The sequence below is a fragment of the Gigantopelta aegis genome, chromosome 9 (genome assembly GCF_016097555.1).
Source record: "Gigantopelta aegis isolate Gae_Host chromosome 9, Gae_host_genome, whole genome shotgun sequence".
Taxonomy (NCBI): Eukaryota; Metazoa; Mollusca; class Gastropoda; order Neomphalida; family Peltospiridae; genus Gigantopelta; species Gigantopelta aegis.
Genome location: NC_054707.1, coordinates 75,773,383 through 75,787,897, shown reverse-complemented (window position 1 = coordinate 75,787,897; position 14,515 = coordinate 75,773,383).

Here is a 14,515-nt window from a genome sequence, read left to right as displayed (position 1 = left end):
ACGCATTGGCGTATCCAGGACCCATATTCACAAAATATCGTAAGCCTAGTTTTACACGTAAACGTAAATCTACGACTGAAGAGCTATTCACGAAACAACGAAAACGTAAGTTACGTGTAAAGTTGGACGTAAATATAAGACAAGAGTGCCTCAGGTTGCAACTAACGCTGCACGTAAGTTGTGTACATATAATAAATCAAGCACGATCGCCGTTATTTACTATTATTTACGGAAACTAGCAGCATTTCCAATAAATGAAGCAGTTTGCTATGGCGAACGCCCACGGATTGAACATATGTTTGTTCATGATCGAACGGATGTTTTCGACTTGGCCAATTTCTCCTGAGTTATCTTTTCCTTTTTAAGAAATATCCTCAAGTTCGTGCCAAAACGCGGATCCCCACCAATACCAAAATGCCATGGTTCACTGTTCGCAATGTTATTGTTAGCAGACGACAAACAAAATTGCGTTTTGCGCATTTGTTATTTACCCGGTAGCCATCGTTTCTAATGTGTTTTTATTAATTACTCCAGTGAGAATGTTAAATCGTAGATTTACGTCCAACTAAGTTACGTTTATATTTACGACCATCTTTGAGAATACGGTGCTTCTTGCACGTAAACGTAAATCTACGGCACACGTAAGTGCTAGTCGTAGACGTAAATTTACACTTTTTTGTGAATATGGGTCCTGGATTTTATATTGGAGGCATCCATATTGTGGGTGGGGATGGGGGACTCACTAAGAATCGTGTAATGGGGTGACAGAGAAATATAAGAGGTGGTGTGGGGAAAACGATATACGATGGGGGGGGGGGGGCGTGGTCCCATAGTACCCCCACACTTTCAACGCCTGTGGACATACGTATTTGGTGTTATGCCATATTTATACTTAAATGTTAACATACCGCTGGATGTTTGTGTGTGTGTATGTTGGGGGGGGGGGGGGGGGACCGTGCAAAGCTACCATATGCGGGGCTCTGATCTGTCCATGCACGCAATACATCATTCCAAAAAGGAAATTTAAACGTTTGATCTATATATTAAAGCAACATTGGCACCATGTTTTTATATAAATACATATCGATTATGAATATATTTATCTAAAAACAAAATACAATTACCCTTAGACAGAAAGTGTCTTGTGAAACCTTTTATAATTTTAATAGGATTATAAGCGTACAAGACGAGGAGTCGGGGGGGGGGGGCAACTTCCCCTCCCAAAGTGCTGAAGCACATCTTCGCATTTGGACAAAAACGATGGAGACGTTTATGCAAAATGAGCTCAGGCGCGTATTCAAGGGGAGTGTTTGTGTGTGTGGGGGGGGGGGGGGTTCGAAAACCCCTCTCTGCTCAAGCACAATTTTTCTCTCTTTTTTTTTGTTCAGTATATTTTCTAGAGGAGCATGATTCAAATTCATCCCCGATAAATTTCACTCGGCACAGTCTAGATCCTCCCCTGCATAACAATTCCTGCTTGGGCGTCTGGAGCTGGCCTGAAAACTTTTTACAACGTATTTCCATCATTTCACTCACAGTGTTAGTTGCAATCCGAGTAAAATGCATAGCGATTCGTTTGGAATCCTCTATGGCTGTTTGGTAGTAATGCAAACGTATAATAAACGTTGTTATACAGATTTTAGCATTTTTTGTTTAAATCAGGGGGAAATAGGCCCTTTCACCTCAAAAATAGGAGCCCGTACATCCATGAATAGGGGCGAATGTTCCAATCGCTCTTAATTTACGACACATACATCTGAATGACAAAACTGTTTACTGCGATTAAGACCGTATATCTGCACAAATCAGAGTCGAATGAGCATTTGGCAAAATAGTGGTTGATTCCATGAATCTCTATCTAATGCCTCGTCTACAGGAGGGCAGCCACTGCTGGGGAGATCCTTTACTGGACACAACATCCTTGTTGACCACCACTCCCAGACTAGGTTACTAAATCAAAACTAGCACAGGACAGAGCTCATTGGAATAAGTACAGCTATGATGACTGGTACTAATGAATCACTGTCATAACAAAAAAAGTTTGATTTGTTTAACAACACCACTAGAGCACATTGACTTATTAATCGTCGGCTATTGGATGTCAAACATTTGATAATTTTGACATATAGTCTTAGAGAGGAAACCCGCCACATGTTTTCATAAGTAGCAAGGGATATTTTATATGCACCATCCCACAGACAGGATAGCACATACCACGGCCTTTGATATACCAGTCGTGGTGCACTGACTGGAACGAGAAATAGCCCAATGGGCCCACCGACGTGGATCAATCCAAGACCGACCGCGCATCAAGCGAGTGCTTTACCAGCGGGCTACGTCTCAACCACAACAACCACCACCACCACCACCATCACCATCACCACCACCATCACCACCACCACCACCACCACCATCACCACCACCCCCAACACCACCATCACCACCACCACCACCACCACCACCACCACCATCACCACCACCACCACCACCATCACCACCACCACCATCACCACCACCACCACCACCACCACCACCACCATCACCACCACCACCACCATCACCACCACCACCACCACCACCACCATCACCACCACCCCCAACACCCGTCATAACAGTGATGATATCAGGGCTAAGTTAACCGTTTATACGATGCATCCACATGACGCACCCGCAAACGCATACACATCTTGACATATGGAACTTAGATTTAGCAGACGACATTCAAAGTTTAGCAATCCACTTTACTCATTGGTCCATTAAAACCCAGTAGTAATCTTATTTTATGTTTTTTATTATTCTCGAGTGGTGTATTTATAGAGCTATTATGAGTTGAGGTAAAAACGAATACAAAAAACCAACAACAAACAAATCTGCGTTTATACGATGCATCCACATGACGCATCCGCAAACGCATACACATCTTGACATATGGAACTTAGCTTTAGCAGACGACATTCAAAGTTTAGCAATCCACTTTACTCATTGATCTATTAGTAATTAAAACCCAGCAGTAATCTTGCTGCAGACGTGTTAACGTATTATGCAGTTGAAGAAACACTGGCGTGAGACCATTACAATAATACATAGACAGACATGGCGATTTAGATTAGTGAAAGGTCAAGGAACTTAGTAACTTGTACTGTAAGCTGAACGCGTAGCTCGGTAAATAAAAACAGTGTCATTCTTATTTGGTCAGTACTTGATCACCTGTAAGGATTGGAATGTGGGAAGAGTGTGGGAGGCGGGGGTGGGGCAGGGATCAAGATTTAGCATGTTGGTGAAACAGTTATACCCGCCGCGAGGGTGGGGGTCGGTCGCTAGATCATTCTCCCTCAGTCGACCACTGACAGGGCTTCTAGAATTTATATAAAATCCACTAGCCATGGGATCAGTGATTTAAAACATTTACTAGCCACGATTAAAAATTCACAAGCCCTACTTTACTTTAAGTTAATACAATTTTACTAAATAATAGTAATAGTCAGATATGTCACCTAAAGAGGGAGACAGAGCTTAAAAACACAAACATTGGGAGGTTGGGGTGGGGACAGGATATTTATATTTACAAAATAGACTTAACTGCAACATTTGACCAAAAAAAAAATTCACTAGCCGTCAGGCATGTAGTTATTTACTAGCCCAACATTGAATATCACTAGCCATGGGTGTGGGGCTATCATAATCTAGAAGCCCTGACTGATCATAAAGATTATAAAATGTTAATATACTCAACTCCAATGAAAACGCACCACCCAATTTTCAGCTGTTATTGCTATCGCATGTGTTAGGTTGCTGTAAAACACCATAACCAAAATCCTTGTATACAATTTTGGGGTTATATATTGACTTCCAGAATACAGCCAATTATACAAACTCAGTTAAATGTATTAGTTTATCTTCTCGTATTTTTTTTTCTTTTACTACAAATGTGACTGGCACGTTTTCAGTGGAATTCAGTATACAATCTGATTAAACTGTCATCTTACCGTCACTGCCCATCGCCTGGAAAGAAAGAAACAAATTTTTTTTATATAATGATGCACTCAACACATTTTAATGTTTGGTTATATGGTTAAAAATTAATGTTTGTTTTGTTTAACGACACCACTAGAGCACATTGATTAATTAATCATCGGCTATTGGATATCAAACATTTGGTTATTCTGACACGTAGTCATCGGAGGAAACACGCCACATTTTTCCATTAGCAGCAAGGGCTCTTTTATATGCACTTTCCCACAAACACGAAAGCACATAATACGGCCTTTGACCAGTTGTGGCGCACTGGTTGGAACGAGAAAAAACAAACAATCAGATGAATGGATCCACCGAGGTGGTTCGATCCTGCGACGCAAGCACCTCAAGCAAGCACTCAACCGACTGAGCTAAATCCTGTTCTTTTCGGTTATATGGCGTCGGACATATAAGGACCACACTGCTAACGAGAGAGAAAAAACTTGCCGCCACACAATGTGACACTTTTACTTTTTTCGATTAGCTACAATGTTAGAGTTTGTTCTTTTAACGACATCGCTAGGGCGCATTGATTTATTAATCATCGACTATTGGGTGTCAAACATTTTGACATGTAGTCTCAGAGAGGAAACCCGCCACATTTTTCCATTAGTAACAAGGATGCACCAGTCCACAGACAGAATAGCAAATACCATGACCTTTGATATACCAGTCGTGGTACATTAACTGGAACGAGAAATAGCCCAATGGTCCCACCGACGGGGGTCGATCCCAGACCGACCGCGCATCAAGCGGGCGCTTTACCAATAGGCTACCTCCCGACCCTCTTCAGGTCAGGTCAGGTTAAAGTGCTCAACGTGAAACTTCAGAGCAAGCTGTTGTAGCGCACGGCTGTCATGGGCGCAGGTGTTCACTTATGCCGGCTCCTCCGTCTAGGACAGAAATGGGTTTAGGTGGGTGGGAGGAGGGACCGCCCGCGCTGTCAAGTGCAAGAGAGCACTAGCAGCCCGTGGTTGGTCTCCCATGGTCAACCCTAGTTTTAGCCTTTCGATTGGGTGTTCCCCCCTCCGCAGCTGCAAAGTATCTTATATATACAACATTCCATATTTATGGCATTAAGCGGCATTGATGGCGCAGCGGTTAAGCAATCGATCTACAGACTGGTAGGTACAGGGTTCGCAGCCCGGTTCCGGCTCTAACCCAGTGCGAGTTCTTAAGGGCTGAATGTGTAGGTGTAAGGCCACTACACCCTCTTCTCTCTCACTAACCACTAACCAACCAACAACTAACCCACTATCCTGGACAGACAGCCCAAATAGCTGAGGTGTGTGTGCCTAGGATAGCGTGCTTGAACCTTAATGGGATATAAGCACGAAAATAAGTTGAAAAAACGTTGCCACGGCTTTTGATAAACCAGCTGGTGGGAGCAATGACTAGAACGTGGAATAGCCCAAAGGGCACACCGATAGAGAACGATTCTATATCGGTCTCGCATTAGACGAACACTTTACATCTGGGCTGCGTCCCCACACCACACCAACCGCATCGTCTGGAACGTTTTCGTTGGTAAATCACACATTAGCTAACGCTATTTCATCTGGCGTCACTGTAACCTTGGTAATGAACGCAGACCATGTCTGTTCCTGGGAAGGCGAGGGGCGTGACTGGATCTTTTGTGAATAGCAGCCTGGGCATTCATTAACATTTGAGTTTGTCTAGATCTACAAACGGAGCTATCCAAGGCACAGTGGCCAGTAAAATACAATTTCAATTAGGCTGGTGTTAATCGAGAGTTTAGCTTCTTGGGCTTAAAGGGACTATCCTGAGTTTGCAACCATTTATAACATATTTTCAAATAATAAATCCCTTTTAACAAATAAAGTACGTCTTGAATATAATTTGTTTAGAATATCTGTGTATGCATATCGATAGTCCGTCCTATCCTACAAAACAAAATTGGTAAATAATTTCAGTTTGATTAGGCGTAAGAAGAAAAGTAAAAGTGTTTTGGAAAAAGAATTTTTGTGTGCAATTTAGGCAATCGGTTCAGAAATAAATATTTTATCGTAAATTCAATTGTTTGAAAAAAAGGTGTTCCCTGCGGGGAGGATTATTAGAGGCGGATCTAGAGAGGGGGGCAACAGTTATAGTTTTATTATATATCAATTTTAATTTGTTTACGATCCCCCTCTCCCAGAGTTCCCTTGGCATACCGCTGCATGTCATTGGGGGCCCCCTAAATGGATTTTCTAGATCCGCTACTGATAATAGTGTATTTTTGGTCGTCTTAATGTTTAGAGTGGCTCAAATTTCTTTGAAACCCGATAAGTTTTCCATTAGCAGCAAATTATTTTTATACCGGAACATTCCTGATATTGCCCGACTTTGGCGTGTTTACCAAACAAAAACGCTTACAATTCTTTCGTTTTACTTTATCTGTGAAGTGGTGTAGCTAAAAAAAAAAAAAAACTCCTTTTATCTGCAAAACGCAGTCATGCAAAAATTACGTTTTGCCTGACGCGAATTAATGTTCAACGGTAAATAATGGACATGCATGATCGTGTATATTAATTAGTGAAATGGCTTTAGTAAATCAACATTTATAGAAGCTTATACTGTTAGAAGGTATCAAATTACAATGACAGACCCTAGTTTTTAAACACTACGGCGGGTTTTTATTAGAGTTGTTTTTTATAACTGAAATTACACATTACAGACATTACATGTTATTGTTTAGATTATTGATGTCCATACAGCTCAAGTGTTTCTGGTCTCTCTAATTGGTCTCTCTAATACCACGAAATTAGACATTACAGACATTACATGTTATTGTTTACATTATTGATGTCCGTACAGCTCAAGTGTTTCTGGTCTCTCTAATTGGTCTCTCTAATACCACGAAATTAGACATTACAGACATTACATGCTATTGTTTAGATTATTGATGTCCGTACAGCTCAAGTGTTTCTGGTCTCTCTAATTGGTCTCTCTAATACCACGAAATTAGACATTACAGACATTACATGTTATTGTTTAGATTATTGATGTCCGTACAGCTCAAGTGTTTCTGGTCTCTCTAATACCACGAAATTAGACATTACAGACATTACATGTTATTGTTTAGATTATTGATGTCCGTACAGCTCAAGTGTTTCTGGTCTCTCTAATTGGTATCTCTAATACCACGAAATTAGACATTACAAACATTACATGTTATTGTTTAGATTATTGATGTCCGTACAGCTCAAGTGTTTCTGGTCTCTCTAATTGGTCTCTCTAATACCACGAAATTAGACATTACAAACATTACATGTTATTGTTTAGATTATTGATGTCCGTACAGCTCAAGTGTTTCTGGTCTCTCTAATTGGTATCTCTAATACCACGAAATTAGACATTACAGACATTACATGTTATTGTTTAGATTATTGATGTCCGTACAGCTCAAGTGTTTCTGGTCTCTCTAATACCACGAAATTAGACATTACAGACATTACATGTTATTGTTTAGATTATTGATGTCCGTACAGCTCAAGTGTTTCTGGTCTCTCTAATACCACGAAATTAGACATTACAGACATTACATTTTGGGCTTCTTACTAATATTAAGACGACCAGAAACACATTGAATATACAGACACTGATATTCTAAACAAGAAAACATATTTAATATGTAAGTTTAATCGTAGAAATATTTTATTAGTCGGAAACATCTTACAATGCAGCAAACTCAAGAATATCCCTTTAACAAAGACCGATTTTAATCATGCATATGATAATAGACAAGACCAGTGATAGTTAACAGTTTCCCATTACGTTTCATTAATAATATAGGGCCATTTTGTTTAGAAAATTATTCAGTTATAACGAATGTTGCAAGTATATTCAGGCTGTATAGGACTTATTTGCTATTTTGCTATACAAATAAATATAGATGGAAAATAATTGATAGAAAAATTAGGAAAACTTACAGAATTGTTGGCTGCCCTGTTACAATAAAGAAGCGACCCAGCTTCTAAGTTCATAACAGCGTAAACCCCTGGTGTTTGATTCCATGCACTTTTGTACACTTATACGAGAATATGTAACGAAACTATAAAATAGGATTAAATAAAACAAAGTACTTTTGGACTGACCTCGGGTCAAACAGGGACGACCTTGACCAGATTAACGCTGTAGACGAAAGGATTAGGCGCTCAAAGAACTTGCCCTATTGTGGAAAACTCACTGACCAGAAGAGAGAGAAGGAGAAAAAACCATGTTAGTTATTAGTACCAGAAGTAAAAATGTTTTATCCACTTGGTTTAAAATCAGCACCCATTAGTCTCAATAATGTATAAGGCGTGCCATCTGGTTCCAAGTTGGTGGGCAATGGTAACTTGGTAGGTGTTGGGTTCGCATTGAGAGCTAGATGGACATTATACATTTTGAACAGTTATGATCGCTCTTTCAGCCAGAGATAACTATACAGCGAAAACACGGAATTGCTGCCTACCACCGGGTAGTGTGTATATTAGTGACATATTAATCACTAATACACACATTACAGAAAGAAACCCGTCAGCATCTACGTATTTAACCGGAACATTGTTGAAAGTGGGTGCTGTCGGGTTTCTTCCAGTAATGTGTATTAGTGGTTAGTATGCGAAATATTTGTTATCGGCTAACTCGAAACTGATCACGGTAATGGTATATAGTGGTAGGCGGCAATTCAATTTCGTGTGTTCGCTATAGAGTGGGCGGGAGGTAAAGCGCTCGCTTGATGCGCGGTCGGTTTAGGGTCGATCCTCGTCGGTGGCCCCATTGGGCTATTTCTCGTTCCAACCAGTGCTCCACAACTGGTGTAATAAAGGCCGTGGTATGTACTGTCCTGTCTGTGGGATGGTGCATATAAAAGATTCATTGCTGCTAATCGAGAAGAGTGGCCCATGAAGTGCCGACAGCGGGTTTCCTCTCTCTCTCTCTCTATCTGTGTGGTCCTTAACCATATGTTTGACGACATATAACCGTAAATACAATGTGTTGAGTGCGTCGTTAAATAAAACAGTTCCTTCCTTCCTTCGCTATAGTTATCTCAGGCTGAGAGAGTGGTCATAACCGTCCACATGTCCGTCGAGCTCTGGAGCGGTAGAGTACTCGGGCAGTGGTTCAGTCAGATGAGATGTAAGTCTTACACACCAATCAGTGTTATACGGATGCCACATCAAGTCATAGTATATGCATTTGTAATAGCATTTTTGACATCCAACTGCCGATGATTAAAAAATCAATGTGCTCTAGTAGTGTTATTAAAGAAAACAAAACGTGTATCAGCATACAATGAAAGTAGATATCCAAGATCTTACTTGACAGGGGTCGAAAATGGCTTACATTCCTGCCGGACATTCGGTCCGGGTAGCTACTATTTCTACCAGCCCGAATCAAAACCTGCCGAACCAAACATGATCATAAAGTATAAACGCAAAATAATTGCCGGTCCGGCGGGAAGGCAGGCAAAAATATCGTCCGGCCCGTGGCGATGATGTTCGAAAAAACAAAAAACAAAATCAGGTCGGGATAGCAGAATTACGATCCCTGCTTGAGCTTCAGAATTTTGACTTCACCCTTTATTGTAATCTCCTTTCATAATTATTATGTAGCTTAGAGATGTTCTTTGTTGAATCCGACTTTGATTTACTTCTGTTAATTCAAGCTCAGTCGTGAATTTTATATGGCAGTTGGTCACATCATTCTGCAAAGTTAAAGTATGTTTTGTTTAATGACACCACTAGAGCATACTGACTTAGTAATCATCAGCTAATGGATGTCAAACATTTGGTACAGGTCTTGAGAAAACCCACTACATTTTTCTATTAGCAGCCAGGTTTTTGCATATGCACTTTCCCACAGACCGGACAGCACATACCACGACTGATATACCAGTCGTGGGACACTTACTGGTTAGGATGGAGGACAAGTTCAATCAGAGAATGGGTCCACTGTGGGCGTTCGTTCCTGCTATCAAAGCACCTCTGCCGGGCGCCCGGCCGACTGATTTGGATCGGCCCACATTAACCAGTGTTACATACGACTGTTGTATGTCAAAAGTCAGTACATTTCAGCATATGACGACAGTAGATATCCAAGATCTTCCTTGAGCCTCAGAATTCTGACTTTATCCTATATTGATAATCTTCTTACGCGCAGATGTACACATCTGTAGCTTAAATTCCTTCTTCACTGAATCCCACTTATGTTGTATCTGACAAACGATAAATTTAGTTCTGTCGGTTCAAGCTCTGTGGTGTCATGTCATGTCATAGGGTTTTACGTGCACATTCAGAACAAGCTGTTGTAGCACACGCCTGTCGTGGGCACAAGAGCCGGTTCCTCCGTCCATGACAGGAAAGGTGGGGGGAGGGGAGAGGAGGGACCGCCTGCACTGGCAGGTGCAAGGGAGCACCAGCAGCCCGATCGAATCGGTAGCAGGCGTGTGGGGGTGGTGGTGCTGCTATGGAATTTTGAATGGAGCGGTTAATGCCAAAGAGAAAAGGGTGCGCAATTTTGATTGAGGAAATTTTGCAACGGTCGGTCGAAAGGTAAATGGCCGAGCTAATATAGGTTCTGTGGTTGATGTTTATTAAGCAAAACAGGTTTGGTTACCTGTTTATCAGCTAATCACATTCGTGTGCAAAGGGACTGGTGAATTTGTCAATAGTAGTGTTGTGAATCGGTTAGGATTTCATCATCGATCATCGGTTATAATCGGTTGGCACCAACCGATCAACTTTCGATTACACAATCGGTTAGAAATTTATGACCATAAGAAGGCTTTTAATTATAAGAACCATGTACCTATTGTCGTGTGCACCCTGCAAATGGCTAATTGTACCTTTATTAACTATTTAATATAAAATTATGTACACATGAAAAAACCCCAAACCACTGAATATTGCCATCTATTTTATCATCTAAACTGGAGGAACAGTTACAGTTAACATTTTCCCACACAGTCGATTGTGGATTTTCATAATCGATCATCACATAAGAGACAATCCGATCAATTTTTTTTTATTATAATTGATCATTGGAACACCACTAGCCAACAGTGTCTGACATTGGCAAAGTTAGAACCATGTCACAATGTCAGTGTCAGTCAGACACACTCCATTTTAATTTATTTTATCACATATTTAAAAACAGGATTCGAACCTACTGCCAATTCGCCGGACACCTGAAAGACCGCGACCTTAAGCCCCGGTCACACTGTTAAGGATCGTCTGGCCGGATCCACGACGGATGAAAACCTCACGGATGACCCGGATAGTTGTCTATCCGCTGTCCCCTATGGATGCACCACGGTTTAACTACGGTTTTCGACGATTATTAAGGATAGGGGTTAGCTGACAACGGGGACTGCTACGGGTCGCTACGGATCGCTAAGGATCGGTGCAGTTTAGTACGGACCACAACGGATTGTCACGAATGATACCGGATCGTATCCGTGGCTGACCCGGCGTCCTGATCCTTGACATTGTGACCAGTGCTTGAGGCCGGGAGTACTGCAATTAAGTACGGATAAGTACGGTTTAGTGAGTGAGTGAAAGTTTTACACGTGCGTATATACCACGAAGGTTTCACGCACGCCTGTCACGGGCTTAATCTCTGACTTTCGCCAGTGACTAAGTCCGGGCCAGGAGGGGGGAGGGGTACGTTTGAGGTGGGCGGAATTTGGAATAAAAAATTTAGTGGTCGGTCAAAGACCTAAGTCCTAAAATCCTAACGACATTCTACACTTCTACACATGTCCGGACTAAGAATTTAAAACCAAAAGTTTTTGACTGCTCGACCTAAAAGGTTTTAAGGTGATTTGAGCAATTGATCGGGCACCAAAGTAAAATGCGTTGGACTATTTATAAAAAAATAAACATAAGAATTTTGAGCCGCGGCCGAAATTTTTTTAAAGTCCAACTAAGCCCAAAAAAAGAAAATGGAGGTTGGTGTCTACTTTGGCGAGCCTGAAGATTCCCGGAGTAGAGGCAGGAGATGTTGGCGTCGTAGCAAAGTACGCACTACAGCACCGTAGTCGGGGCCGCAGACCGCCCGGATCATCTTGTGGATGTTCTTGTTGTCCAACTTGGCCGGAAGTATGACTTGGCGGTAGGTCTTGTCCCTCTGGTGCGTCACGACTACGGTGTCATGAGTTCCAAACATCTTGTTGTGGAGTTCGTATTTGCTGCCGTCCTCCAGGGATCTCCAGTCTGTGTTGAGGTGGCTGCCTCGTAGCTGCGTCGGGTCAGTCGTGTCCCCCTGCATGTACTGGTGAAGTTGTTTATTCAGTCCGTTCACAGCGACGGTCCATTCGGACTCTTCAGGGGGAGCGACTACCGGGGCTGGTCTCTCGGCCTTGGCTGGCCGGTCGGTCGGTGATGTTGCCTTCCTTTTTTCTCCAACGGTGGTCGATCGGGCCGATGGCGAGGCGACTGGCTGTACCGGAGATACCGGCCAGTTCTTCCTGGGCCACGTGACGGTCGGTGATGGAGGGTCGTTGGGCGTCTCACACACCGCAGTGTTGAGCTCGTCCAGTTCGGTGGCCGACGGTTCCCTTGGGGCTGGTCGCGTCGTCTCAGGTTGGACTGGGGGCGGCGTCGCAGAAGGGACCGCCACTGGCGGTTGAGCCGCCAGCTTAGATCCCCCCCCCGTGCCGCTCCTGGCGCAGGTTTCCTCTTCCTCCACTTCCGATTCCTTGTCGGTGAGATCGCGTCCCCGTACACCAAGGTCACGGAAGCCCGTGACCCGGTGTGCGTGACGCGATACTCACTCAGCTTTCCAAAACTGGCGAGCAGTCCCCCCAGGTGGGGGGGTAAGTCAAGAGCGCAGCTAACCACGTCTACTCTCATCGCGAGTTGAGTTGAAAAGAGTACGGTTTAGAACGGATTATTACGTTCTTTTACGGATCATTAAGGATGTACTACGGTTGTTCGATCCGTGATGAATGTTTGGACATGTTCAAAATTTTCACGGACATACAAGTACTACTACGATTGATCAGGGATTTAATACGGACAGCTACGGACCACAACGGATTGTCACGAATGATGCTGGTGTAATAGCCCAAAATATACCCCCCGCCAAACTATACCCGGGGTATAAACTGGACTAGCCCAGAATATACCCCGGGGTATAAAACAGGCTAGCCCAGAATATATACTACTCAAAAGAATTTAAGGGTCAGACGATATTTTCGACATTATTTTCTGAATGTCAATTATATTAGCTAGACCATAATGTCGCGCATGGTATTGTTCCATTTTGACGAAAGTGGGTCTAAGCAACTCATAAATGAATTAAAATCCACTGTCATTGACACTGTCGACTAGTTCTAATGGCGAAAACATGCTTACATTTGCACATAAATTAGGGCGAAAGCGAAAGGTAAAGGTCTGCTAAGTGCCCATAACTTGCTTTTTCACAAAGCGCTTCATTTGCACGCTTTGCACGTGTATTCCATGTTCCCAATGCTGAATTTCCGTATAATTGGAGCTTGCGTTCGTGTACGGTGCACACTCCAAATTCGACAATGGTACGACTTCAACTGACTATCGAAGATCGAGGAAGGGCTATTGCTTGGCTTCTGGATGGCAATACGCAAAGAAATGTTGCTCTGAGACTTGGTGTCAGTCAGAGTGTCGTTGGCCGACTGTGGCAACGGTACCAAGCAACGAATTCTGTTCGAAATCGTCCACGTTCGGGAAGACCCCGAAGCACTACAAATAGAGAGGACCGCTACATCACCAATATGGCTCTACGTCAACGCACAACCACTGCACGCCGATTACGTGACAATCTGCGGACTGCGACTGGAACTCGAGTGTCTGATCAAACCATACGCAGTCGTCTGAGAGCCAATAATCTACGCTGCCGTCGCCAGGCTGTTCGACCACCACTCCTACCAGTCACAGAACGGCCAGACGTCACTGGTGCACGCTTCATCTGCGGTGGCAACGTGTTCAGTGGGGTCGAGTGATGTTCACTGACGAGTCCAGGTTTAGTCTCCAATTCAACGACGGTCGGGTTCGTGTCTACAGACGTCCTGGGGAGCGCTTCGCTGATGTTAACGTTAGACAACGTCACCGGTTCGGTGGTGGCAGCGTCATGGTGTGGGGCGGCATCTCTATCCACCACAGGACCCCCCTCTATGTGGTGGATGGCAATATGAATGGAATCCGCTATCTGAATGAGATTATCCGGCCGTTGGTTCTCCCAGGCCTTCAGCAGATTGGCGGCGGGGCAGTTCTGCAGGATGACAATGCCAGACCCCACGCTCCAGGGTGGTAACGGACTTTCTCAGACAAGGTATCGCCAGGATGGATTGGCCAGCATATTCGCCTGACTTGGCCCCAATAGAGCACGCCTGGGACGAATTAGGCAGGAGAGTTCGGGATAACCATGCCCCTCCGGCCAACCTTCATGATCTGGGTCAACTTCTTATGGCAGAGTGGCAGGCCATTCCCCAAGAGTTCTTCAGACGTCTGATCAACAGCATGAGGCAACGATGTGT